Below are 25397 nucleotides of genomic sequence, written 5' to 3' on the forward strand. Positions count from 1 at the left end.
CAAAAAAGGTTTTAGAAAACAATGCAGTGACACTTACCAAAATTTCCCCCAACTACGCAAACTTTATATACACCACATGTCTTCTAATACAGCTGCTGGAGTGGTCCTGAAAAATAATACCACAACAAAAGGATAGATGCATCATTAAAGATGTAATTACACACACACACACACACACACATACATATTGTATTTCCCTTCTCGATACTGCACGTCTTCCTTGTTTTGGGCACCTGTCAACGTACCACACTCTTACTGCCAAATTCCTCTTTGATTTTTCACAGGAACATGAAACCAATTTACAAATAACCTCAACACTCACTAATACCAAATAAATAAAAATATGGACAACAAAATACGCCAGAAAATGCTTATAAATGCTTTATTTGAATTTTTAGCCCTTTAAAATAATTGAAGACAAGAGAACAATGCAAAAATATCTAAAGTTGAACTCATAGTATTTTCCCCCCAAACCATTCCTCTTTCCTGCTTCTTTCAATAGCACATCCCCTTCTCTTCTGCTGGCCGTGAAACTCGGATCTCTCTTTTCTGGACTTCATTTTATCTGAAAAATAGGAATCATCATACTGACCTCAAAGGGTCATTATGAGGATTAAATGATCTAAACTCGACAACATTAAATGACATAGAAAGGCTTAAAACAGTATCTGGCCCAAGTAAGTACTTGGTGAACATAAAGAGTGATTTTCTTTCTCCTGGTCGCTCAAACCTGAAGCCTGCCATGGCCTTCCTCACCTTTGCCGCAAACCGCGGCCCACGCCTGCCCTCCAGTCCTGCCGGCACGCTCAGACTCCCAGCTCTCTCTCCGCTCTCACTATCACTCTCTCTGGCTGGCATCGGTCCTGGCAGAAACTGGTCTCTGGCCTCCTGTTTCTTCCCTTCCAATCCCAGCCTCCTGGCTCCGCAAAGCATCCTTCCTAAACACAGCTATAAAGCCTCAGTGGAAACATCTTGCACTGCTTCCTACTACCCACAAATTTATCTGTGAAATAATCTTAGCCTGGGGCTCCAGCTCACCTCAGCTTTATCCCCACATCTTCCCATCAAACGCTGGGGCATCCAGTCACCTGCCCCGTGTGAGCCATGTCTTCTGTCCCCTAAGTGCTGGTAGGAGGCCCAGCCATTCTCTAAGGCAGGAGCTCTTCACCTAATTTTGTGCCATAACTATCTAGAGATATGTTTCTCAGAATAATGTTTTAAAAATGCTTGAAATTAACACATGAAATGCAAAAGAAGTATATTGATATACAGTTATCAAAACATATAACAATTGTTATGTGCTTCTTTCAATATTTAAATAAATTTCAGTAAAAGTTTACTAATGACTAATTTTGAAGTAGTGTTGAGCATATATGATATCTCAGGATATCTTTAACTATAATGTAATAGGAAAAACCGTGTAATTTCTATTGCCAATGAATAGCTAATGCTATTTCCATAATAGAAGGAGATGTTAGATTTCAGTTAAGAGTTAATGAAAATAAAGAGAGAACATTTTCCCCATCCAAGTTCACAGACCCCCTGAATTCCATCCACGGACCCCAGGTCAAGTATCCCCACTTAAAGGCTTAGCTTAATGTTCATTTTCTTGAGCCCTTTCTATCTTGATTTTCCTAATTTGGGATTACCTTGCTACTATTTGTTTTTTAATTTTATATTAGTTGATACAGATACTTTAAATGTACTTACTGTTTCCTACTTTTCAAGTTGTATGTCTTTCAGTTGTAAGGGAAGGCCCTATTTTTTCCCCATTTTTAAAATCCACCCCGTGGCTAAAAATGCCCTTCCTCACAGGTGGCACAGTAGGAGGACATTCGGTCAGCACTGTTCAGTGACAGCACAACCTTGCTTATCCTACACAGGTTCAGCTAATATTAGTATTACCTTACATCTCTTTGGCAGCTTAGGGGGTCCTAAATATGTAGAAGGGACACCTAAACATTCCATATTTGGAGTATGAAGTACTGAAATTAGGCAACAAAATGCTCTCTTCCTTTACTTTTTCTCTTTAGAGAGTAAATGCTTAGTCAATGCTGCTGACTGACAGGTCTCCGGGGAACAGACCAGTCCTTCAATCATTCTACCGACAAAAGGGGTGTCTGTCTGACTTAGGCCTGTCTGAGAATCTCTTTACCTTTCAGGGCCTTTGCATAGACAAAGAATAGCTGGTGATTTCCTAAGCACAGGTACCTTGTGACTCATGCAGGCAAGGCCAGTTAAGAGTTGTGTGAGCCCATGGTTCCAGGGTAGGTGGTTCCAGGGTAGATAGAGCAGCAAAATTCCATCTCCTCTCCTGAGTGATGTTGTCTTTGCATATGAAGTCAGAGATGGCACCAAAAGTGACCATATCAGGAAAGTCTCCTAAACACCTGGCTGCATATTTCATTCTGAACTCCATTGAATCTGTCATGGATCAGCCTCATGATGGACATCAGTCCTTTAGTCTTATCAGTCTTTTTCCTGAATAGCTGCAGCTCAGGACTCTTGCGTATTTTTGCCAAGAAAAACAAAAATATAACAGACTAGCTCTTCCTTTTCAAATGAAGAGAGCATAATGATATTCTCCACTGAAACCATTCATAAGGGCACTGTGACCATTTGTTTTGGCAGAAATTCACCATTGGCAACACTTTTCAAGCCCTACACCGTGTCAAATGACTCTTATGATAAGTGGGATGTATTCTTCCACCCTAGTAACCAAGACTGATGAGACATTCACTCAAAGACAAAGGCTCGACTTGGCACAGACTCTTATTCTTAAGGACATGTAAATGTATTTCATTTGAATTTATTCCTTTTGAGATGCACAAGATACATGGTACTAAACAAAAATAGATGAATGATAATGAAGAGGGCAGCATGACTGTTTTATCTTCCGTTTCATGAATTATGATATATATATCCTCATAAATAAATAATGAGATGTTTATAGGTGCTCCTATACAGCAACAGATTACACTGCATGTATTTTTTACTTCTGATACATATCATAGACTATTGTGTGTGGCTCCCGGTTTGAAGGGAACAATTTCATTACATACTGGGAAGAAGTTATCTCTAATACAATTCCCATCTGCATGGGGCCATTCCCTCCTCCTTCTTCCTAACAGATCCCCTCTATTGCTTCAATCACAGTGTCCCATGGGCAGGTGATAGCAGCCGCAGCTAAAGGGTGGGGATCTGAGTAGTTTAAGGCGTTACGTTGTGCCAACCGGCAATATCGGCATCACCTGGGAGCTTCTGGGAGGCTTCAGCTCTGAGGCCCCACGCCAAACCTACTGAATCATAATCTATTTTAGAAAACCCCTAGGTGATCTGTGTGCACACTGAAGTTTGAGATGCACTGATCTACGGGAACTCCCTTTCCTGCGATTGGTTCCAGAACTGGCATGTGACCTAATTCAGGAAAATGAGATATGAAGGTTTTGTGGGGAGCTTCTCCTCATTCTTCTGGGAGAAATTCCCTCCTGAATGTTGTGTGGGATGTGACACCCAGAACTTCCATAGATATCTTGCTCCCACTTAAAGATAGAACTGGTCCAGAGAGGAGCGCAAAGACAGAAAGAGTTTAGGGAAGCAGAGTGGGGTGATCGCATTAGGCCCACCCTGACATCTGGGGAGTCACGGAACTGCCAATACATTTCTTATTATTCAGGTCTCTTGGAGTTGGGTTTTCAATTATCGGCAGCTAGAAAACATCCCTAAATAAAGCATTATAAAGGGAACATAATCCAGGCACCAACTCAACCACATGCTGGAGTCCAGACAATTCAGTGCATTGAGAGACCAGAGCGACAGTTCAGAGACTCGTTTTGTTGGGGGAACTGACCCAGTAGTGTTTCCGGTTCTGACAACCATTGTTTGCTTTGTCCATTTCCAAAAGCTTTCTAAATTAGCCAGTCTAAATTATCAACCAGAGGAAGTGCCGAACACTTTCCAAATTATTTTAACCAAAGTGATCAACAGTTGCCTTCCCCAGAAGTCACATGGGTGTCATTTCCTGCAAGGACAATGGGAGACTAATTGCTTAGCCTCAGACTCTAATAGGAAAGACAACCTGTGACATGTAATTACTGAAGGGTAAATAACAAAAAGTTTGAGGCTCTCAGAGTCTGCTCCTGGATCCACTCCAAAAACTTGGGAAAAAGAAAAAGAGAGAGAGAGAGAGAGAGAAAGAGAAAGAGAGAGCGAGAGAGTGAGAAGTTTGGTGTGGAAAAAGATTAGGTAGCCACCCATATGACTTTTTACACATCAATAGTATTTAATAAAGACCTTTCGAAGGAAACCAAATAGACCTGCTATTATATAAACCACACATGGCTTTGGTGTAATTTTGCCTTGTATACAGGAGTGATGTAGTCAGGGAAAACTGGGTGTCTAAATGAACATCACCTCTTTAGTGTGTCATAGCTTCTTAGCTACAGCAGGATATATTGGGGATGGGTTTGTTGTGTTGACTTGGTGAAGAATGTGCAATCATGGAGTGAATATTAGTTGGTTTTCCACAGGATATTCCTTAAGTTCTATTACCTCAGGTCTCTTTTTTCCCCAAACTTTTTGCTTTCTCTCCCCTGGGACCTTGTCAGGAGTTTCAAACTATATCCTTAGATGTATGACCCATGGCCCCTGTTCCTCTGCTGCCCCTAGACAGAAAGTACTTGAGGGCAGAGAGTTTGTTTTAGCCACTACTACATTCTCAATGCTTAGCCCAGTGGCTGGTACTGAGAATTACATGTTTGTTGAATGAATAAGTGAAAGGTCTCACTCAGACTCCTAAGATGTTTTGCACAGAATTTCCTGCCATTGCCCCGATAAGTGGCCTGCCTCTCTGGTCTCTCCTTTATCCACTCCATTGACAAAAATGAAAGCTCTGGATTACAGCACTGATCATGTCAGTTCTAGAATGTCTCAGGTGAGAATGACTTACCAGTCCAGCACTGCATTTTCCAAATGAGAAACTGGTCCCACCAAGGCCAGAAGACTTGCCTAAGGTCTTATGTTTAGTGGGTGGCAGACCCAGGATTATAATCCAGGCCGCTGACTTGGTGGCTTTTGCTAACATGTCACTGACTAGTTCAAAACCTTCAGGGCTCTTTTTCAGCAAAACCTAGTACAGGGCTAGGTATGTAGGAGATGCCCAATATTTGTTGACTGACTAATTGGATAAACGAATGGCTCTCTTTGGCATATACCAAAGGATTTCAGTTTTTAAAAAAAGTGGAACCCTCTTTAAAAGAAAGATAATACCCCAGGACACAAAATGGAGAACAGAAGAGTTGCTCTGGGCGTCTGCCCCTGCAGTGCCTTCGAGTCACTTCTGGGAATCTCAGGGGTTGATGACACCGCTAAAAACACCAATGACTTACACAAACTCAAACTCTTCAGCTTCGCACTCAGAGACACTTACCATCATCCTAAACCCATCTCAGCCTCATCTTCCATGTCCTCTTTCCCCCTCGCGCCCAGCCCTACCAAAGCACCTGATGTTCCCAGCACTTGTCCCTCCTCCGGGCCTTCAGCTGCCCTGTTTCTTCCCTCTTAGGTGCTCTTACCTTCTCCTGCAAGAATGGAGAACCACGTCGTCCCTCACCCACCTCTAATATAAATCCTTCCCTAAAGTTCTTGCCCAATTTCCTTCACTGGAATTAACCTCACTCTATTTATACCTCTACAATAGAACTTTTAACACCATCTGCCTCAAGTAAAAGAGCCAGCTCCTTGAGGGCAGGAAACTCCATTAATCTTCGAACCACTGGCACCTTGCACAGAGGAGGCACCTCTAGTCATTTTGCTGCATTCAGCCAAATTATGTAAGGTCTGTAATCGGGATTCCAAGCCTTGCCCGGCCCTAGCCTGTGCAGGCTGAAGATAAAGCCAGCACACACTTGCAGGCCCACTTGCTAGGGAGCAGCTGTGTGAGTCTTTGCTGAGTCTTGTTTTCAAAAGCAGAGAATGTGGGGGCGGGGGGCAGGGAGAATGACTTCCCCTCCCCTCCATAGCTTTCCTGTGGCTACTGCTATTCTGTCTGGTACAATGTGAGGTACAAGCTGGGCAGCTTATTTAAAAAAAAAAACAATAGATTTAAAATACAGTTCTGACTCCTTTTATGCTACAATATTCTCTGCATGGCCAAAATAAATTGTCTGAAAAAGTAAAGTGTTCCAAGTGGTGGGATAATACATTGAACAAGCAAGGGCATAAACAAAGCCCAGTCGCAAGGAAGGAGGATGGAAACCAGAAAACATAGGGCCCCCTAGGAGACCAAGCCTAGTATATATGATTGTCTGTGACCTTTCCTCCCCATGGGGGAAAGGGCGGGGGCTCTGAGGAGGCACCACTGACCCATCTGCTTCCCTTGCCTTCAGGGACCCTAATCCTCTTGGCTTCACTCCAACAAGCTGGGGAAACTCAAGCAAGTTTGTGGTTGTTGTTTCCTTTATTATTTGCTAGAGGTAGAGTAAAGAGCAAAAGAAAAGAGGAGAAAGATCGATGGACAGAAAGAGATGAGCACGGAAAGCACTCAGCCAGCAGAAGGAATTACTGACCACACAATAAGGGCGCAGGAAGGTCAGGCTACAAAAAGCTAGCTGCCACGGCCTCATCAGCTATTTCCAGGACGAGAGACAATAAGAGGCTCACCAAGGAGTAAGGCACCACCAAACCAGCACATGAGCTTACCTCACCTGCCCAAAAGGTTGGCTCTGAAGGCAGACTAGAGACATATATTTAGGGCTCATTGGCACAAGTAGTTGGGCTTAGTCATACGAAGTGGTGACTGGAGAGTTGGGTGGGATTCTAAGGCTCTCCTTGCTCCACATAATCTCCATCAGCTCCAAAGAGGAGGAGGAGTAATACGATTTTTCTTTCTTCTCTTAATAATAATGTAGTAGTAGTAGTAGTAGTAGTAGTAATAGTGTTGTTTAAACTTTCAGGCCGAGGGTGCCCAGTTTATTTGGGGAAGAAATAAATGAAGTAAACGCCAGTAGAAGCATTAGTTGACTGTAGGTGGAAAAACAAAAGATTCTGCTTCTGTATATGAGAATGAAGCATGTATTTATTATCATGTCTTTCTCTTCTTTCTGGCAGTGACTTGCTGTCAAGTGATCACATCACTTATGTAGCAGGTAAAATAAAACAGAAACTCTGCTTTTGTAGTATACTTGAATTATTTCTGACTTGCCCTTGTAAATGAAGCTATTTCTATGGATCTGCAATCCCAAGCCTGAAAAGAAACGCTGTGTTGTTATGATGCAGGTGCAGCTGCTGGCTAAATCCCCGAGCGCCCTTCCAGCCTGATCACCACTCTCAAGACCCTCCAAACAGACACTCTGCAATGGCTCCTGGGAAGGCCCGTGAAATGCACGCAGTATCACAATGCTGCCAAGATCAAGGTTAATAATGATGTGTGCAAGTTGGCTACTATACTAAAATTCCAGAATTCTGGGCCTGAATGGCAAGTTAAAGAATATATAGTCTGGTATTTTTAAACTATTTTTTTAGTACAAGAACCTTGTGTATTCACATTCACACACACACGCCACACACATATACATGCATGCATGCATTTCAAAGGTGTTTGCTAGATTATAATACATCACATAACAGGGGAACATAGCTACTCTCTGGTTCAAGGGGAAAAGGACTCAAAATGCTACCACCTCGACCATCCATCTGGCCCACTTGGCACTTCTGGGGAAACCTAACGTTCTCAGGACACTGAAAATTCCAGATATCCACCCAATAACTGCACCTCATCCTTAACATCTCTTCCAGTCTGAGTGTAGGTTCTCCATGTGGCAATGCGGGTGACCTAACACTTTTACCTGTTTTCTACCAACGATCTTTTTTACTCACCTCTGAAGATCCTACATTTTAAACCATTTTACCTCTCATAAAAACTACATTTCTTCAAATGGTAACTAATTTATTTGCACAGCTCTTACTTGGAGTCAACTTAAATCTTAGCCTTGCTAAGCTTGGTAAACTTGAGAAAATTCTTTAATAATGTGAAGTAGTAAACCCAGTACAGGTTTTTCTTCTCTTCCTCTGATTTTTATTTCATCAGGACAAATCTTCATAAAGGAAAAGTCAAATATATAGGAATAAGTACAACAAAAGATGTGTAAGACCTTTACACTGAAAAATAGAATGCCTTATTACTGAGAGAAAGTAAAGACCTAAATAATAGAGGATTATACCATGTACATGGGACTGGAAATCTCAATATTTCTAAGATGTCAGTTCTTTCCAAAAATTGCATCCTTAACGCAATTTCAATTAAAAAAATAGTTTTTCCCCCCTTTGGGAAATCAACAAGCAGACTCTAAAATTTATATGGAAATTCAAAGTGCCAAAAGTCAATATAATCTTGAAGAAGAAAAACAAAGCTGGAAGGTTTACTCTATCAAATACCAAGATTCATTATAAAATGATAGTCCTTAAGAGAGTATATTTGCACCACAATAGACAAATAGACCAATAGAACAAAAGGCCCAAAATTTGACCTAGAAAAGGCCCAAAATTTGACCCGAAGAGACAGTCACCTAATTTGTGACAGACGGCACTGAAATTCACTGGGTGTTGTTCGTTGAATAGTGTCCCCCCACAACATACATATAAATCTTAACCCCCGAGTACCTCAGAATGTGACTTTATTTGGATATAGGGTCAGTGCAGATATACTTAGTTAAAATGAGGTTATAGTGGATTAGGGTGGGCCCTAAGACCAATGTGACACCTTCTTATAATAAGAAGCAATTGCAGATACAGAGAGACATGAGGGGAGGAAGGCCATGTGACAACGGAGGCAGAGATCAGGGCAATGCAGCTGCCCGGCCAGGAACACCAGGGGTTGCCTGCTGCCACCGGAAGCGGACAGAGGCAGGGAAGGATTTTTCCCTGGAGGCTTCAGAGGGGGCATGGTCCTGCTCACACCTTGATTTTGCACTTTTAGCCTCCAGAACTGTTAGAAAATAAATTTCTTTCGTTTTGAGCCACCTAGTTTGGGGTACTTTGGGTTACAGCAACCTTAAGAAATGAATCTTAATCTCTACCTTCACCATGCAAAAAAATCAATTCCATCTGGGTGAGAGAACTAAATGTCAAAAGCAAAATAATAATACTTACAGAAGAAAACAGAGAGTAGCTCCATACCTTGCAAAAATAAAGATTTTTAAAGAACTGAACACGATAAAATGTTAACCATGAAGGAAATTAAGAATGCCTTTATCAAATGACATCAACAGAATCAAAAGGTAGGCCACATAGTGGAGAAAATCATTGTAATACATATACCCCCCAAATCTCCTACAAATCCTTAAGGTAAAGGCGGACAATCCAATAAAGAAATGATAAATACTTGATAAGAAATTTCTCAAAAAAGGAAATCCAAATGGTCAATAAATATAGAAAAAATGCTGTAGTGTAGTCATCAAAGAAAAGTAAATTAAAACCACAATGCATTGTCAATACACACCAACCAGATTAGCTAAAAATGACAGAGAGAAAACTCATAGTGTTGGTGAGGATATGGAGCAACTGGAACTCTCATACAGTGCTGGCGAGAGGGTAAATTGACAGAGACCCAGGATCCATTGAAAAAATCTATCCTACAGAAATGTTACGAATGCTTACCCACTGACATGTACCAGAATGTTCCTCATCATACTATCTGCTGGCAATGACCCAAAAGCCCATGTACAATAGAAGGGTTAGATAAATTTTGACCTAGTTATACAATATATTACACAGCAATGAAAGTGAACAAATTGCAGCTTGTAGCAACATGGATTCATTGCCCAAATATAATGGAAAGAGAGACCAGAGTACCTATACATACTTAAGATTTTATTTATATAAATAGACAAAAGCAACTTATAGTTGAAGTCATTCCATCTTTGGTGGGAGGAGGGGTGGTTAAGGACTGGAAAAGGGTCCAACGGGCTTCTGGTGTTTGGGTGATGTCCTTTCCCTATCTGGCTGCTGGTTACCGGGGAGTACTTGCTTTGTAAAAATTCATTATTAGTGCACTAATGTGTTCTTTTCTGTATGAATATAACACCTCAATTTAAAAAATCTCAGTGGTTAATGCAGTGAAACCAGAGACAAAACAAAGCTCTTATAAAAACTGAAAGCAAGAGAGCACAGCAATTTAATCTAGGCAAGATAATTCAAAAATTTGCTTTGCTAAAAGCTTAAAAGCGCCATTTCATTTAATTGTGTTTTTTATTCACTTAAGATGACTGTCATGCTAAAGCTATTTTATTATGAAATGTTAGGACAGGATGAAGCAAACAGTTTCGAAATGAAATAACAAATCATTTTATCTTATTGGCTTTTTTAAAGTGAAAATTTGGATATTGAAGTCCAATTTCTTTTTTCATGTCAATGTAAAAAGTCTCATAGAGCCTGCGGCATCTCTAGACAGAAAAGCTCTGGGGATAAAGGTGTTTTCTCTGTGTGGGACACAGTAGGTGCTCAGGATTTCCCTTCCGGTCATGACGTGAGATCATCTTATTTCCAGAAACAATAGACAGCTCAGCTGGCTTCTGCAGCCTTGCTGTGGACAAACGTATAGTTTCCACCTGGCAGTCTGAAACATGGAAAATAACTCCCAAGACACCAATGCCCACCTTTGTTGATTTTCCCCGCTTCAGATTCCTGCTGTGGAATACACATGTCGTGAGGTGGAGTCCTGACCTAACTCAGGGCGCAGCATCACCCCGGTGGAGAGAGAAGTCTGTCCCCCAGTCTGCCTTTATGCGAGGCCCTCTCTCTCTTCGGATCAGAGTCTGTGCGGAGGCGGGCCCATCTTCATTAGACATGTGCTCCACACAACTGCTCCACCAACCACTGAAATTAATCTCTTGGAGTGCAGAAACTATAGACCAGACTCTGGCTTTCTTAGAAGCTGTGTTCTCTCAGAGGACCCTCTGGTAGGAGGATTGATTTGGGTCCTTATACAGAATCCTGGGTGGCAGGCAGCCGCTGAGAGAAGTAAGAGAGGGCCAGCCCCACCGTGGCCTGCATTCTGAGTTGGGAAAGGAACTGTGAGTAAGGGGACTGCGGAGGATGTGGGGTTCTCATGAAGGAAACCTCACTTACTCTCACCCTGAGAGCAAAGCGTGGGGGCCGGGCCCTGGAGATGAGCTGCTCTTTCTCTGGGCACTCCATTTCCCTGAATTTTAAGTGCCGAAGGATGTCCCTTAATTCAAACTCTTGTTGTTTTTGTGCAGACTTTCTGATGCTAATTCTATTCCTAATCTTACCATCTGACAATGATTTTGTGGGTCATGTAAGAAGGAAGCTCTGGTAAGAAAATAATATTTGATTCGTAAAAAAATTTTATTATGAGTGGCCAAAGAGATTTTCCACATGAAAATATAGATAAATCACAAGAGCCAAACATGCTCATCATCCAGGCTGATTCTTTGAGAGCCTTTTCTCTATCAGGGCAGGACAGGGGCAGGCAAACCACAGACCCTTCGCACAGCCCATGCGCTAAGGATGGTTTTTACATTTTGAAATGGTTGAAAAAAGAATATTTTGTGACATGCGAAAACTGTAAGAAATTCAAATTTTAGTGCCTATAAATGAAGTCGTATTGGAAGACAGTCATTCCCACTAGTTTACATATTGTCTCTGGCTGCTGTCAGGATACAACAGAGCTGCCTCAGCGGAGGCTGCATGGCCTGCAAAGCCATACAATGGCCTTACTACCCGGCCATACAGAGAAAAAGTTTGCTGACCCCAGAATTCAGATAATTGCTATGTGTTTGCAGCTTATCCACTCTGATTTTCTTACTCTGCCTCACATGTTTGAGTTTCTGGGACTATATTTACATACAGTGAGTCAAAGGCAATGAGTCTAAGGCTGATGCCAATTGACACTAATCTGGTAAACCAACACAACCTACAAGAGCAGTGCCTGTCAAGGTATGGCCTGGCAATCAATTTAGTGAGTTGCAAAATTCAACCTTAGATGGTCGTGCCCAGCATTTTCTACACCGAAGTAAAAGAAAAAAAATACTGAGGGGATTGTTACGGACTGAATTATGCCCTTCTCACCATTCATATGCTGAAGTCCTAATCCCCAGTCTTCAGAATGTTACTTTATTTGAGAAAGGGCCTTAAAGAGGCAATTGAGGGAAAATGAAGTCCTAGGTTGGGCCCTGATCCAGTATGATTTCAGTCCTTATAAGAAGAGGAGAACAGGGTAAGTGCAGAGGAGAGACTCTGTGAGAACCGAGGGAAAAGGCACCATCTGCAAGCCAAGGGGAGAGGCCTCAGAGATCAACCCTGCTGACGTCTTGATCCTGGACTTCTAGCCTCCAGAACTGTGAGAAAATAAATTTCTGTTGTTTAAGACACTCAGTCTGCAGTAATTTTTATGGCAGCCCCAGCAAACAAATGCAGGTATCATATGTAGTATTATTTGGTGAAAAAATTTTTTTTTAAAAATCACAAGTGTGTGTGATATGGCTGTGATGTGAAAATGTATTAAATTCTGTGTATTATATCAAAATAGAAGAACGCTGCACTGGAGAGAGGCAAATATGCTTGGGTGCACAATCACAAAGGGGTATTCAAAAATTGAACCAAGACAAAAGAGCATTTATTAAATATATTATAGGCACTATATATACAATATCTTATTTAATCTTTATAGTAACCCTATGCATGGATAATGTTATATTTATTCAACTGATAAAGAAACCAAAGTGCTAAGAAGTAATTTACACAAGTGGTAGAGTCAGGTCTGACTCCAAAGCCTGTGTATTATTCCTCATCAGGAATATTTCTACATCCCTGAGAATGGGCTGTAGTTTGACAACATGAAGGGCTTAAAAGAAAGGAAAAAACATTTTTAAATAATAATAGCTAACACTACTGAATACTTACTATGTGCCAGGTACTCTGCTATGCTTTATAAATGAACTCACTTCATCCTTACTAACAACCCAACAGAATAGATTCTGTTATCCACATTTTTTCAGCTGAAAAATCTCAGTCTGGAAAAAATTAATTAACTTTTCAAGATTACAAAGCTGGGAAACTGCAGACCCAATATTTGAATCCTCATTTGTCTGACATTTGAACTAGAGCTCTTGCCCACCACAGTTCCTCCTTTGAACTATAAATATTGTCAACCTAAGTATATAAATATTTGCTGGTATTCTCCTCTTGAAGAAAAATGGACCCTTTTTATTAATGCATACAGTAAAATCAAACATCTGCTGACTGAACACATACTATATGCCAAGCCCTGTTCTGAGGGCTAAGGATACAACAGTGAAGAAAACAGACAGAAATCTTGCCACCATGGTGACAAAATGGGTAAAATCTGATGTAACCATAACATTGATTGAAATGACTTCCTAAGTAAAGCAATGAGAAAGAAGATTCAGGTATGTTGAAAGAACGGGCTAACGAACTTGAAGACATTGTAGAAAACAGAGGAAGGAGAGTAAGGTTTACTAAATAGAAATTCTAGCACTTTTATTTAACATCTCTTAGATCCAGGTTTGCTTATCATGTGGGCATGTCCTACCTCTCAGTTGACTGGAAATTTTTATATGGCAGGGGCTATGTCATGATTTAAATATCCCACTCAGTGTTTGGCATGGTGCATAGTAGTTTGAATTTATTTATTTTAAAGTTTTTTTCCAAGAGAAATGTATATAGGTTACTCAGGGACTTACAAGTCAGATGTAATGACACAGGTCAGACAATCCTTGAGAAGTCCCAGTGGAGGAGGACATGTTCCTGAACGGTATCAAGGCTGTGAGCAAAGAACTGTATATTTAACGGGAAAAATTCTAGCTAAATCAAATGAGATACAGTGCAATGGTTTAGGAAATCAGAATCAGTGCCTGGTCATGAGAATGTGGAAAAAAAAAATAGGCTCAGTGAAAGAAAACCAGGGCATGAAGTGTTACGAATTGTAATATATTGTGGCAAAAGTGTGTCTAAGGTTTCTTTGCTTTTACTTTTATTTAAAATTTTTCATGTACAGAAGTTTATTGTTTTTACCTAGTCAAGTCTCTTAATTCTTTCATCAAGAAATAATCAGGGAAGGGAGCAAATATCTGATACCAGAATGTTTATAATGTGCTATTTATGATATCAAACATGAGAACCTTTGATTGCACAGTAATAGCATGGTGAATGGTTAAATGATGTCTATTTATACAACGGAAAACTCCAGATTCACTATTTAATTAATTAAAAATGATCACAATTTAATATTAAATGAAAGAACCAGTATCAAAACCATGTGTGTGTGTGTGTGTGTGTGTGTGTGTGTGTGTGTGTGTATGATATGCATCACCCACACAAAAGAGGTAAAATAAATACATCTTAACATTCTATCTCAATATGGTGCAATTAGGAGATATTTTTATTATCTTCTTTATAGCTCACCAAATATTCTACAATGAGTTCATATTTTCAAGTCAGGAAAAAATAAAAAACAAAAAAAACATGTTTAAAATCAAAGGCTAATATGCATATAGCATATTTCTACTGTGCATCTTTGATTTGCCAGAGGCCTTTGACCACACTGGCATGTGGGACAAATTCTGATGATGTTATTAAAATATATCTTCTAAACTCACCAGCAAAGAGATTTCAAAATAGATGCGGTGATGGCTAGGGCAGTCACCAGGACAAGATGATGACTTACAATGAATTATTTGGCTTTTGACAATACATTTATTCAACAAACATTTACTGAGTGCCTGTCACGCTCCAAGCATTTTGCCAGGTATTGAAGGGTCAAACTGAGTCTCTGGGATCAAATGGCCCATTAGCTGACGCTGGGCTTAAGCACCTCGAGTGGAGCAAGACCTGTGCAGCCCCACCCTCAACGCTCCAACCTCATCGGGCTCTGACCCTGCCTGGATCTGCGGCCCTGGGAAGGGCTGCTTCACCTTTCCAGTTGCAGCTGCCTCATTTGTAAAACAAGGATAATCTTGACCCAGTTTGCAGCGCTGTGTGAAGAATAAGTGGAAAGCACTTGGGTCTTGTTTTAATCTCTTCAGTACCAGATGGAGTCTACCTGTTAATAACCAGTGTTGCTTCCTTCCTTAAGAAATTGTACATTCTTTCAGAAAAAGTAAAGGGGTAAAGATGAGATTCAGTGATTAAAGGGATATTCAGTATTTTTATTCCTTAGAATTTCCAAATTAACAATTACAGAAATGAATACCTGTTTCCCAACCTCAGGCAAGAGCAGAGGGAACTCAAAGTGCTCACGGGTTCGGTAATATTCAAAGGACAAAACCGGGTGAGATGCTGCCATCTCTAGGGAAATAATCCAATTATAATCAGTACTTCAAAAATCTAATAAAATTAACTTTTCCCACCTCTCTCTTTTGGGAAAACTGATTTTTAAAAGAGCAACATTTAAAAACAAACAAGTGTTAAGCTTAGTGATGAAATTTAACATTTCTAAGAAAGAGTAAAGGACACTGAGATGACACCAACCATTATGTCCCAAGAAGATATAAATATGAAAATTTCTCTTCCCTGCCAAATTGAACTCATTTTCCAAACATTGGGAACATCTGTATAAATCAATGTTCTCAATTATAGATGGAAGAAGAGGTAGAGAAGGAGCTGGAAGAAGCAAGGGGAAAACCAGACACACCTAAATGTTGAGCACACTTAGGAGAGAAGTCCCCCTTTTACTGGCTACTAAGGTGAATAAATAAGCACTTTAGAAATACACAGAGAAGGTGCAGCTCTAACCCCTAGTGTTCGCATTTTACATGAAAAGTTAAGGGTGTTTCCCAGTTGTTGCCTCACGACCTTCAGATTTGTGGTCCTTCTACCACAGTAGGGATTAGTAAATGGAGTGTTCTGACAGTTTTACAATTCTCTGGACTAAATTCGCCCTACCTCTCAAAATCTTCATTTCAGTGGTTACCTGTCAATACCACACAGGTAGTGCACAGATGGCTGGTGAAGCACACACCTTAATTTACTTTTCTCTGTCTTGTGGGCAACAAGTATGGTCCCCTTCCCATTGCTCCCACACCTTCTACACCCTTGTTATTGCTGCCTCCCAAATGCCCCCGAAGGGCACGTGTGACAGTGGTAGCCACAGCTGCAATCTCCACCACCGACACTGCCTCCACAAAGGGACAAAGCTTGCAATTTCCAACCTGGGGTTTTGTAGGGGGGTGGTCAGTGGGCAATACTGTACATGTGGCAACTGTGGTTTACTCCAAACAACATGAGTGTGCTATGATATATTCACTAATTGCTCTGCTTTTAAGAAAAGGAGTTGTAAAAATTATATTAAAAATGCTTGTTGATGCCCTGTGGGTATGAGTCACTTTGTTAAAAAGGATCAAAATGAATCCTCTGTTATGGGTTCTTGCCGGTTCTTTGATTCTTAACAACTTTATTATTAGTGTTAATAGGAGTTAGGCACACATCAATGAGAGAATAAATTCCTTGGGTTTAGTGGCGCTTCAATTAATGAGTTGTAAGCAATGTAAAATGCTTTCTAATTTTGTTCCAAGTAATGACACACTACCCAGAAGAGCTGAAAATCAGGCATAGGTCTCACCACCAGTGGGAAAGGCCAGGGGGATGGGAGGAAGGAGGCCTCCGGCTGGCTGGAGGCCTGCCCGGGCTCTGCGGGCGAGCTCCTCTGCACAGTGCGTGGGAGCGTAGCAGGAGGGACAGGCACAGCTCACCCAGCGGATAATGAGTGTGAGGAAGGGAGGAAAGGAAAACTCACAAAAGTGAGCCTGATGCAGAAGGAATTTACCACAATCTAAAATGGAAATGACTGACTGCGACGGTGCTTCTTAAATCTGTCACAGAATGGCTCCATAAGTTAATACTATTCATTGACTTCCAAAAATACCCACCAAGATAAAATGGGAATTTAAGTTCCAAGGATGATGCAGCAGAATTCATAATGAATAGGTTATTCTGCAATGACACAAAGCTTTGCTTCCACTTTTTGCAAACCCAGCTTCAGATTTAACACTCTGTTGCCCAGGTCTGCAGGTCTCTCTCTCCTCAACTATTCTCATAGGAAACCACATGCCAGATGATTGATACCCTCTGAGGAGGGGGGATTTGCCTGGGGGGGCTGCAGCAAAGATGAGTATAAATGGCAAATACCAAACTTCCCTGAATTGGTAAGAAAATAGATGAAAATGTTAATCTAAGAATCTCTTCAGTGTTTTGTGTTCCATACTTAATCACCTTATCCTTCCTTACATATTATCCTAATGCTTTGCAGACAGTGTGAAGACCTCTGCTGATAAATAACAAGACCCTGCAACTTAAAAGACCAGGCACACAGTGACAGCTGTAGGGGGTGTCTGCTCTTAGCTGCTGAGAGTCCGGTTTCGTATTTGAGAGATTTTGTCATCATCTGCATCGCCTGTGATGCTGTAAGTGGCAAAGCTTACCCTCTAACCTCTGGCAGCATCTTAATTGTTTGGCTCAGTGGTAACCTCCCACTTGGCAGATTTCAGATCCCTTTGGGTTTAAAAGGCACTGCGTTTAGACATTCCAACGGAAACTGGTTCCTTCATAACCAAGGCAGGGCTTCCTATACTGTGTGCATTTTATTTAGGATTATGTGGCTTTGCAATTTTTCTGAAACACCTAGCTAGTCACCCTGAAGCAGAATACATGGAAATTCTTATGACATGTAGTTTAACCGAACAAATATTTATAGGGAGAGAAATTTGTTGGCTGGGGAAATGAGTATCAAAATTCAACAGAACTTCCATACCGGCCACTCAATGAATGATCAGAAAACAGGTCTCCCCAGTGGTCCAGGTTGTACTAGAAAACCATCAGCCAATTACAAAAACAGCAAGTGCATCCAAGACTGACAAATGAAAATGGTGCCTGAAGTTGTGCACTGTTTTTGGATTACTCCTCCCCTCACTTCTGCTGGTGTCGGACATGCAGGAGCGTTCTACTGAGAGCCTACAGGAGAGCACAGCCTTTGAGAAAAAGGCTTTGCCCCAGATCTCAGCTCCCCACAATGACTGGTGTGAGCCATTTGGACACCAGGGTGTAATGGGAGACCGAACAGGATGGAAGATGCTGGTTGGGCACTCATGAAGAGAACAGGAAAGTATCAGACACCGTCTCGGCCTTCAAGATGTTTGCAGCCAACTTGGCAGATAAGCTACATACAAATGCCAAGTTAACAACACAATACTTAACCACTGACTAACTACCAAGATGGGTGCAGAGTAGGTCTTGCAAAAACTAGGTAAAATGCCGAGATTTCCCAACCATACATGTTTTTCTTGGCTAGGAGGCTAAAATTTGGGACTAAAAGAAAACTAGAAACCAGCTGAAGTTTTTTGGAGAAAAATGGAAACTAAGCAGCCTGTTTACCCGTTTTTCTTTTGCTTCAAAACAGTAGCTTCCCACTGACCTTCGAGGCCACTGGAGTTCCAAGGGCATGCTGCCACTTCGTCCTCTGAGTGCTGTTCTAGGCTAAATGGTAGTTTTTTTTTTAAATTTTCTAAATCAGGTACCTTTCAGTCACACACATTTATTTGGCTGTTTTAAGGGGATTAATTCAATCACTTCAAATATTTGGGCTTCATTTAAAAATTATTTCCCCAAACAATGCTACTTTCATAGCTTGACTATGGGAGTGAGGTTTCACCCTATGGACCATTTTTTAAAGTAGATAGGTAACATTAATAAAGGTACAGGAGGTTTACCTATTCTCCAGCCACTCTGAATTGAGGACCACAAGTTACAAAGCGGATCATATCCCAGCCAGTTGCATTCATTATAGACCCTCAGCTTTTTAGTTTCACATTCTCCAATCTGTGGAGAGTCAAGTATAATTGTTAACATCAGAGGAGGATGCAACCTACTTTATAATGTCTTCAGCCAGTGACTCCTGGGGAGTCTACAGAGGTTATATAAGAGGGTAATATAAGAACCTTAATAACAGGTGTCTTTGCCTATGGCTTTGGCTGGCTGATGTTTAACATCGTAATTCCTGAGATAATACAGAAACGACGCGCTGAGGACAATTTCATTTCTGCAGCAAACAGAGCAAATGTACAAGTGCTTGAGGAACATGTGGAATTTTAGTCTTCACAAAGACGCCATGATGTTAATGTGGGATACTTTGCTTTCCAAGAAAATGTCACAAATGTCCATCATACCAGGAATGGTGCAAACCATGTGAATAGAGAAGGAGGAAACTCTCTTCATTCCCATAAATGACCCTCTCCCCTATAAATAGTTTTCTATTTTACTGAGTGCTAATTTACTGAGTGGATACTACAGTGTGGACACGGCACTGGTTTCACTGAAGTATTCTTATTCTTAAGCCCACAGTTTACATCAAAGACTGCTAAATAAACCCGATAAACTTAAAAAGAACATTTCACTCCCACACGTCTAAAGCCAGGAAAAGGCATTATGGTCCTGAAAACATAGAAAGGCCATGCTTAAGGATTCAGAAAAAATAAGACAAAGTTTGGCTTTGGGGAGCATCCACACTTCCTGTAACCATAAAACTTGCAGTCCCTGGAGGAATCGAGGGAAACGGTTTTCTCCATTGCAGAAGGGACCCACCCTCCTTCACTGTAGCCTGAGCGTTCCTTTCTTCCCCACTGAGTGCAAGAGCTCTGGGGGCTCATTAGCAGACTACTGTCGACTATCCCCTACTATGTATTTCTGTCCTACGTAGAAATAGAATACTACATTGCAAAACCACTGATAAATACTTTTAAGACAGTAGGAAGCACAACTTCAAGTTTTTCTTTCTTTCTACTGAGTAGCCAGCTTTTGGGAACACACCTAACTGCTTCAAATAGCGTGTAATGCAACGCACAGCAAAACCTGGATTTTTTTGGCTCCAGGTCACTGTTAAGTGGGATATAAAACATAACCCAGCCTCTTAGCAAAAAAGGGGCTATCTAGGTGGTTCTTACACCAACAGAAAAGAAAATGAGGGTGGTGACTGACTCATAAGCAGAATGCGGTTCTTCCCACAAGATTAGCCTAAGTGGGTACGCTGTATAAAGTAGTGTTGTGCGGAAACTTGGAGGCTTGAAGAAGAATCTGCTGTGTCAGCACCATGCAGTGGAAAGAACAGAGTGAGGGCTTAAGAAACCTGATTCTCTACAGGCTTCACTGATGATTTTTTTTTTCCCTGAGACTTGAGTAGTCACTTTGCCTTATTAGCTCTCAGTTTCCTCATAAAATAAAGAAGGTAGACCAGGTGACTGCTAGCTTCTCTTCAGGCCTCTGCTCTAGCCCCGCTGGGGCGCACCGCCCGGAGGCCCGACCAGCCTCCAAGCCTGCAGGAAGGGCCAGTGTGGAGCCCTCCTCTTCCAATCTCACCCCTCCTAGGGCGCTTTCTGCCACCCAAGATAAATACCAGATGGCTCAGGTGGGTGTGTTTACAGCTGCTGTTTGGTCCTACAGTGCATTCTCCATGGATGGTCCAGGGGTTAGAAACACTAGCTCTTTAGGTTTTTTCAGCAACTAAGAGGTGGAAAACCACAACTCTTCTTAGCCTCAGCTTTCCCATCACTAGAGTGGGGCAAACAACATCTCTTTCCAGAACTGCCGGTGTCAGGAACTCATCCATTCTGAAAGCTGCCAGATAAAATTCAGGATATCCACTTTAATTTTAATTTTGGATAAACAATTTGGGACATACTTATATGAAAAATTATTCATTGTTAATCTGAAATTCAAATTTTATTGAGTATCCTATATGTTTGTTTTAATTTATTCAGTCTGGCAGATGATGGATGCTGCTGTTGATGGTGGTAGATACCAGGCTGCCACACCAAACCAGCCTCAGGCAGAGTAAAACCACCACGGATGTGACTTCCGGGCCTTAGGGACAAGAGTCCATGTGGTTGAAGTTGTTTTTCTCCTTAAACCTCTCTCCCCTCCTACGACTGCCCCCTTTCTAGTCCTCCTATTGGCTTCGTATCACCACATATCCCTGGGTCCCCTCCCAAAGGCACCCACATTGTCTACTGACCAACCGCCTTTCCAATCATAGCTCCATTTCCACTGGCTAATCAATTTGATGGAATTAATTCATATACATGTGTCACTGATCATTTCATAAGTCATCAACGTCCTCTGAAGCAACTGCTTTATTTTAAAGGTCACTTATGAAGTGTGTCTGGAAAAAGTCCAGCCATTGTTAATATAATGAGAATGGTTTGCCTGACATCGACGTAACCTGGTAGCCAAGGAGAGTGGACTGGAATGTGCATGTGTGAACAATGACAACTTCACTGTACCAGTCAGTGGGTGGTAGACACTGTTGAATGAGCATATGTACTGTGTGGCCATCACGCTGAAAATGACTAAGAGAGTAAAGCAATGAATCTGCATCAAACTTTGTGTTAAGCTTTAACATTCCTCCATAGAAACTATTCAGATAATTCAGAAGGCCACAGCTATGGGCAACTGGTGAGTGGCAGCTTCATCACGACAATGCGCCTGCTCACACATCACATCTCGTGCAGAGTTTTTCGGTGAAATATCAAATCACCCAGGTGACTCAGCTTCCCCAACAGCCCAGACTTGGTACCCTGTGACCTTCTGGCTTTTCTCAAAACTAAAATCACTTTCAAAAAGAAAGAGACTTCAGACCGTGGATGAGATTCAGGAATATATGACGGAGCAACTGATAGTGATTTGGAGAACCGTGTGAGGTCTCAAGGCACCTACTTTGAAGGCGCCTGAGGTATCATTGTCATATGTCCAATGTTTCTTGTATCTTGTATCTTCTTCAATAAATGTCTCTATTTTTCATAGTACATCGCTGGATACCTTCTGGACAGACCTCATATGCTCTCAAATTAAAATGATCAAATCATAGGCCATCAAAAAACTGAAGTGAAAAAACTGCAGGCTTTTCACTTCAATTTTGGGAGTGTGAAAGAAAGGCATTGTGGGGGTGCGTGGGGGTAGGGTAGAATTGTCACCACCTACAAACTGGCTCTCATGACAGTTTCTCCAAAGTGTTTCTGCTTTTTCTTTCATCTTCTTAGCCTACAACAGCTCCCATGGTAGCAGAAGGCCCGTTGATAAGGGGCAAGTGGAAGGGGGAAGTGGAATGGGGTGGAGTAGGAAGTGGGTATATGCTGTGAACTGGTCACCGCACTCTGAACCAGTGCAGTACCTAGGGTCCCCCAGAGCCAGCATCTTAATTTAGACTGTAAAACAGAAAGCCTGATTGAACTTTCTCCTTTTTGACCACCTTGTATTCAGAGATGAAACACAATTGCATAAGCTTGTACCTCCTGAATCCTGAATGCTGTGCAAAATAACTCCAGGGACCATTAAGAATCACTTCTCTTTTTACAGGGCAAATCAGTCTAGATGGTTCTAAAAGCTAACAGGGAGGAGGAGAGGGGATGGTTTGAGAAGGCACACTTCAATCAGAATCACTTAGGCACTTCTGGATGGGTCAGCTGGATTTCTCCTCAGGCCCACTTCTGCCCACCTGGGAAGGACATCTCTGTTCCTAGATTATTCTATCCCAGACGACCATTTACTTTAATGTCCACAACCCATCTGCTAAAAGCACTTCACCAAAGCATTAAAAGAAAAAGGGTTACAATGAATAAAATGGCAAAATATTTACTATCCTTCTCAAGCAATTAGACCTCATCAGGGTGACCCTCACTCAACCTTTTAGGGAGACAAAACTGCCACATGTTCTGGCTCACTCTTCAAGGTGAAATGATTTACTACTAATTTGGGATTGAGAAATCCTGTTTTGTAATTTTGCAACACCCATTGTAGGGTAGCTGGAGGCACCTGGGGTCTACCCTACTAACTCAGCAGAATACGCCTTCCAATTATCTTTATATTTTTGTGACTCTGCCATGAGATTAGAGATGTAATTTTTTAAAGATAATAACAGTTTTGGTGGGAACGGGGAGGAGAAAATGTGGGCAGGGAGTAACAACCTCCAAGAATCACATGTCCCAAGAGCTTTATATTTTTATTTAGCCTTCCCAACGGCCTAACTAGGAGAAATGGGCCTCTTGGTCCAATCATGATTTGAAATCGTGTCCTTTGATGTCCACTGTCTGCCACTCCCAATTCATTCAGGGTTTTGAGCACCTATTTCACTTTCCCCTCGGGAGACCGGAATGCTGTTGTTTTTGCAGAGTGTGGTCACTGACAGGGATGGACTAAACATTTCATGGCCTGATAAAAAGGGCTCTGCTGAAGGCATTTATTTTAACACAGGACTTATTTATAACTTGGGTTTTTGTTGTTTTTTTTTTTGCAGGAAAACAATGACCAGTGTTTAGATAATTACATTTCATATCTTGAGTTACCCTTTGATAGTCAACAAGAATTTTTTTCTTAACAGATGATGATGAGGAACTCTGTGGCAAGACAGACACTAAACTTTCCTTCTGGGTAACAGGGAACACTTTCCTCTCTTACAAATCTTGCAAGAAAGTCAGGAGGAGCCTGGTCACTCCTGATGATGCATGAGTTAACAAGGAGTTCAAAGAGTAGTTCTTCCCCTATCTCATATTAGTTTTATTTTTTTTCCTCATTATATTGTAATTTTTAGGAAAATTCTTACTTATAACCATTAGGTGTTTCTCCTGCTCATTCGCTCACTCATCCCCCAGGTAATAATAAATCATGGCACAAAAACAGGGGTCCAGTGTCCTCGAACCAGTTATCTGTTCAGAAGGACATCTGGGTTTGGGGTAGTATAAATTATCACATTTTGTGTTTCGTGAACTACAGAAGATCAATCATTGCAAGGGCCTTAGAACTGTGCTCAGTACCCCTAAGTCAGTAGGTGGAAGGGTGAGGCCCAGGAATCTACATTTTCACAACCTCCCAGGTAATCCTGAAGCACCCCAAGTTTGGGAACCAGACTGGTACAGAACACACTGCTATTAAAAGTGAAGTCAGAAGTCAGTTCCTCTGGAACCAGCTTTGTTGTGTTGCAAAGAAACCTGCACATGCACCCTTTATCAGTCAAGGTACCAGCAGGAAACAGGGCACACCCTCCAATTATGATAATCTGAAGGGAATTTAATAAAAGAGCTATTTACAAAGAGGCAGGCAGGGCATAGAAGAGCCATAAGGCTTAGTGCAGTTCCCTGGGAGAGTCAGGAGGGGGAACTGGGTAGGGGCAGGTTCTTCATACCCCAAGGCCTGACAGAGAGAGGTGAGGGATAGATGCCTGAATCTGGGACAGAAGTGCTTGTGGAAGTGCTGCCTGACAGGAACTGTGACCATCACTCAAGGGCCACTGCCAGTGTGAGAGACCCTGCCGGGAAGAAGTGTCCTGACCTCCCCCTCTATCTCCCTCCAGTCTGTGGGCACTCCCCTTGCTGAACCCAGCTAGAAACGGGAGGCAGAAGCTCCCACAGAGGCAATGCACGCAAGTCAATTTTCTGGGGTCAGAGTAAAGCAAAGAAGGGTGAAGAGTGTTTGGAGTCACAGGAGCAAAGGGAAGATACCTGGTGTAGTATCTCTAAAGAAACCACACCAGGAAGCATCCGCCCTCACCATCCCCACGGACAGCAGCATTCCATCTGCAAATATGGACGCGCCGGCCACGCCCACTCATGGAAGCACCTGCTGGGACAGGTAACTACAGAAAGGACACAACTTTGTCCAAGGAAGTATTTCAAAAATAAATTCACAAATGTACTTATCAAACATTTACTGAACACTGATTCCATGAAAGACACAATATTTTACTTCATCCTGTAGTTAAAGCTGTCTTTTATGTTAAACTCAATAGGGCTGCTGCTGAGAGAAGTCATGAGGTTTAGTGAAGCCCGCATCACCATTTTTTTCCAAAAGGAGTCAAAAATAAATATATTACAAAAAAGAAAACTGTCTCAGATATTTAAAGTGGAAAAGATATTTAGTTTTAATTTCATGTCCTCATAGCCTGACAGCAGAAGTAAGCCATTTTTTTTTTTCCTTTAACATATCTCATTTTCCAATTAGGTTTTACCTCCTTGATAGCAGACGATTAAATGAATGCATGACGTGCTGTCAGGTGGCCTGAAACAAATGGCTTTAGGGATAGACTTATCCCCGCTTTCAACTTCCACCAACAGTGTTAGTCCCACTAAAATTAGGAAGTTATCAGGAAGCATTATGTTTGATCGCCATTTTCTACTCTACGGTCACCTTCAGTGGGTGTCCAGGAGCTGACTTTTAAACCTCCCACCCGCCCCCGAGTACTCCTGTTTCCCTGGCGTCGGTGGAAGCAGCAGTCTCCAGGGCTCTCCGGGTTCCGCGTTGGCCCCTTTGGCTGCACACGTGGTGCGGGGGCGGTGGGGGGGGGGAGGGGTGCACCGCCACAGGTGCCCTGGGAGATTGTGGAG

General features: G+C 41.8%; 1 protein-coding gene across 4 annotated transcripts in view; it reads right to left on the bottom strand.

Moving 5' to 3' along the window:
• The window catches only part of FYN (FYN proto-oncogene, Src family tyrosine kinase), a 199165-nt gene that overhangs the window by 109211 nt on the left and 64557 nt on the right, over positions 1–25397 (bottom strand). For all 4 annotated transcript variants that reach the window (XM_054569842.1, XM_054569839.1, XM_054569841.1 and 1 more), the window contains one exon: positions 38–106. The gene's annotated coding sequence lies outside the window, so the exon portion shown is untranslated. The remainder of the gene's footprint in view (positions 1–37; positions 107–25397) is intronic.

The sequence above is a fragment of the Pteronotus mesoamericanus genome, unplaced genomic scaffold (assembly GCF_021234165.1).
Source record: "Pteronotus mesoamericanus isolate MK-2021 breed Mesoamerican mustached bat unplaced genomic scaffold, CSHL_Meso_final contig_20, whole genome shotgun sequence".
In the NCBI taxonomy this organism is placed as follows: domain Eukaryota; kingdom Metazoa; phylum Chordata; class Mammalia; order Chiroptera; family Mormoopidae; genus Pteronotus; species Pteronotus mesoamericanus.